Source organism: Ochotona curzoniae, unplaced genomic scaffold (genome assembly GCF_017591425.1).
Source record: "Ochotona curzoniae isolate NIBS_2020 unplaced genomic scaffold, NIBS_Ocur_1.0 contig_291, whole genome shotgun sequence".
NCBI classification, from domain to species: domain Eukaryota; kingdom Metazoa; phylum Chordata; class Mammalia; order Lagomorpha; family Ochotonidae; genus Ochotona; species Ochotona curzoniae.
Genome location: NW_024465649.1, coordinates 11,501,031 through 11,505,300, shown reverse-complemented (window position 1 = coordinate 11,505,300; position 4,270 = coordinate 11,501,031). Strand labels below are relative to the sequence as shown.

The 4,270-nt window shown below is 46.7% G+C and overlaps 1 pseudogene; it reads right to left on the bottom strand.

Annotated features, from left to right (window-relative positions):
* Positions 1 to 2,364: 2,364 nt before the first annotated feature.
* On the bottom strand, positions 2,365 to 3,685 carry LOC121155311 (annotated as a pseudogene).
* Positions 3,686 to 4,270: the final 585 nt, after the last annotated feature.

The following is a 4,270-nucleotide window of genomic DNA, read 5'->3' as shown; positions in this document are numbered from 1 at the left end:
TTTCTGGGCCACAAGCAGGGAGCTGGTTGGGAAGTGGAGCAGCCAGAATATAAATTGGTACCCACATGGGATGTCAGTGCTTGCAAGGTGAGGATGTAGCCACTGAGTCATTGTGCTGGGCCTTTGCTTTACAGTTCCTAACACTGATCATTTGATGTTTTCTATGCCAGATATTGCTCTATGCCAGTCATTGAACAACTTCCCTTCTCCCCCAGCCCACATCTGAAGCCTCTGGCTGCAAGGCCTGGCTTTGCCTGCCCAGATTCCCCTAAGGCAAGCGTGTGTTTGAATCAAAAATGACACACATTCACGCTGAAGTCTTGAATTCCCTTTCAATCTGAGCTCCTTGCAATCTTTTCCATCTTCCTCCTCCTCATCTAATTTGTCTTCTTTGTCATCTCCAAGATCCTTTTTCTTCTCAAGCTTGCACTTGAACTAGCGTTTCTACTTTTCCAATCTCAGCTCTACAGTACAACTAGTACAAATCAGGCTGTTTGCCATTCTCTCCCCTCACCCACATACCACCATTGCTAGGCCCCCTTTTTATTCTCACACTGAAGTCTGTAGTCCTTACCTTGCCCTATCAGGGCCTTGGTGATCTAATTCCTCCTTCCTTGCCTCCAGGTTCTCTTCTATGTACAGTTCTCTTGTTGCAAGAGCCACATTGGCTTTGTTTCTTTGTTTCACACCAGAGAAGCAGTTCATCTGTGAGTTCCCTGGGGGAAGTCTTCTCTGACCCTTTACAGTACTGGTCTTTGTTCTGCCCCTCCTAGCCCTCCTGGTCGCCTGGGCTGTTGAATAGGTCGATCTTGCTGATCACGACCTTTCTCTTTGTTTGACTGAACACTCTTTTTGAGCACATTGGGTGCTTTATGGCTAGTTACTCCTTTAAAGCATCATTCTCACTTGATCAAATTAATTTCTCCCTAGTCCAGGCCAAGCTTTGGGCTAAAGGGCATGGCATGGAAAGGAGGATGTCTCTCCCATGATCCTCCCTTATTCCTCACTTTCTCATGTCGTTCAGGGATATGGAAGCCTTGGGCTGGGATGGAGCAGGAGCATATGCCGTATGAGTATGATGTGTGAGGGGCATGGGTTGTGGAATGAATCACAGGCTTTAGGATTAGAATTATTATTTATTTCTCAGGACCATGGATGTATTCCTTCTGCAAGCCCCTTTTTTCTTTGTCTTCAACATGAGTCAATAATTTTAACATGGCTCTTGGGGGAAGTGTAGAAATAAAGTGGGATGATTATTTCAAACTCCTTGGTATAGGCTGAGTGTATTACAGGTGCATGTAGGTGTCAACTCCTCTGCCTTACCTGTGAACAGGGGAATGGCAACTTAGTTCCTTGTATAGCTGTGCTCACTCTACATGGGTAACACGGGAGTGAGGGCTCACTAATCGTTCTTTCATTTCTTTGGAATTCCCATATGGTGTCTTCTGATGTCTGTGAGATGAGGTCTTCTTCACGTTGAGCCAGCTGTTTCTACCTTCCTTCTTCCCTGGCTAGGTGCATGGACCCACTGAACAAGCAATGCTCAGTTAGACACAGAGCCTGTTTCCCAAAGGATGTTCCTTTTGATGCCCCAGCAGCCTCTTAGAGTGCTCCACCTGGGAAATATGTCTTGAGGTTTGGTAGTTTTGGGAACATAAGCCCAGTGAGACTCAGGTCCAGTTTACAGATGGTATGGAAGGATGTGAACAGGGCAGGAGAGTGACAACATGTGGGGGAAGTGTTTTTACGAGAAAGTATAACATTGTGCACGTGTGCAGGTGTGCATTGGGGTACAGAAGGGTGTGTGTTATGTGTGGATGCGGGGTGGTGGCCGTGGCAGTCTCACCTCATTTCCAATTTCCAATCCATCATATTCTGTCCAACATCCTTTCCTTGTGTCTCCACTGTGTTCAGGGCTCTACCTGGGGAGCGGAGGCACACATGCTAGATGGGACTTCAGCCCTGTCTGCAGGGAGCTCAGTATCATCATGTACAGAGACCCTCAGAGTAACATATATTTCCCAAATTGTGACAGACAGGTGGGAGCAATCATTCTTTTTCCCCCCGAATCAGATATTAACATTGCTGCAGGCTCTCAGAGCTTGAAGGGAACCTAAGACAAGACCACTCCCACCTCCAGTGAGCGGGGAAGAAGAGGCCCAGAAGGGGAAGGACACGGCCCAGGCGATGCTACTGTTGAGTAGTAGGGATGGGGCCAGGGTGCACTCTACTTTCTTTTTCGGTTGGTTATTCTTTATTCCTCCTTCACACTGGAATGGCATGTGGTAGAGAAGCCTCCCCTCATTGCTCTCCCTCCTCAGCTTCTTTTTTCAACTTACTTGATCTCTTTCTTTTTTTATATATTCATATTTTATGTATTTTCTCATGGTCAACAAACAGATTCAAATGACTTATATTATCCCACCATTTGAAGCGAAAAGTCTCTGCAATAATCTGAAACCATGAAATTACCATAATGTCACCACTGGCTGCTTTTTTTCAGGAGTTGTTTCAGTTTTTTTGTCACATAACAATAGCTTTGGATCTCATTGGGATCTGGATACAAAGTTATATTCTTCCTCACAAACAAAAGGTGATCAATTTCATGTTCTCCTCAAATATTGTCTGACTGATCTTTGTAGTGAATTTATGTTAGATAATCTATTTCTTCTGGAGGAACCTCTTTCATAGAAATTCCTAACACAGCTTTTAAATGCCTCTGTGTCGCCCGTTACTCCAATCGCATCATTTTCTTCAAATTCATGCGGGTTACTTAGCCGATGACTGTAGCAACCTGGAAAGGGAATGTCAGTATCTGATCACTGCTATAGCAGGAGCTTATTCTCAGTATTGAATAGAAAGACAATGAAAGCTCGACGTAATTACCCTTTCTCAATGTTTTCATTAAGAGGACAGTTCTTTTTGGTCTCAGCCCCAATTTTAGTGTCATTTTTATCAATAAGACTACACACATCCCCTCTAGAGGTTGGATTTGCTGCTCATTGATCAGTATGTATTACAGGCTTCATTGTGAAGTGTCTGATCTGGCCTAAAGTATTCTGGCCAAGCAGCCCCAACTTACTTGCTTTTTGTTTCCTGTTTGGTAGCTTGAATCACATCTGTGATTAGTTATTGAATTTCCTCTGTCCTGCTAGATTCTGAACCCCGAGAAGTAGGAGCCCCATCTTTTTCACAGCTCTCTGCACAGAATAGCAGGTGCTTGGGCCCGATGCAGTGCCCTAATGGTTCAAGACCTCGCCTTGAACACACTGAGATCCCATATGGGTGCCGGTTCTAGTCCTGGTGGCTCCTTTTCCCATCTAGCTCCCTGCTGGTGGCCTGGGAAAGGAGTCGAGGACAGCCCAACACCTTGGGACCCTGCACCCACTTGGGAGATCAGAGGTTCCTGGCTCCTGGCTTCGGATCGGTGTAGCACTACCCGTTGCGTCACTTGGGGAGTCAATCATTGGACGGAAGATCTTCCTCTCTGTCTGTCCTCCTCTCTGTATATCTGACTTTGCAATAAAAATAAATCAATCTTAAAAAAAAAAGAATAACAGGTGCTTAACAAATACTTGCTGAGGGGCTAATGGCTGTGTGCTGCGTACCTTGGAGTTGTCCTCTGGCTCTCTTTGCCAGGGTGACTAAGAAAGCCCTTCACCAGGGTTACTAAGAAAGGCCCCATGGGAAGGGAGGGGAAAAAGATTGGGTAAGGATGAATGCAGAGCCCTCTCTGAGTCCAACCCTGGGTGGTGACCTTTACCAATGACCTCATTGGATCTTTTAGCAGCCTGAGTGCCAGGTGGGGCTGGAGCAGAACATTGGCAGGAAATGGGCAATGGGGGTGCGAGTGACACCCAGAAGCAGCTGGAGCTCTCCTGCACAGGCCAGTGATCCAAGTCCAGCGACCCTGTGTCACTTGTGTCACCAAGACCAGAATGTGGAGGCGCAACTGGGTGTTGGTGACAACGGCCCTAAAGCGCAGGGCCCATCCCATGGGGGATTGGCAGATGTGCTGCATGGTCAGTCTTTGCCAATGCAGCCAAGGGGCGGTGGCCTCTGACACCTCCCTGCTGCATGCTCATTTCCTGGAACCCGGGTTGTGTCAGAGTCCTGCCTTCTTTCCTTTCCCTTCTTTGAGATTTATTATTTTAAAAAATTCACTTGAAAGGCAGAGCTACAGAGAGAGGAGGGAAGACAGAATCTTCTCTGCTGATTCACTCCCCAGATGGCCTCAATGGCCAGGGCTGGGCTAGGTCAAAGTCAGGAG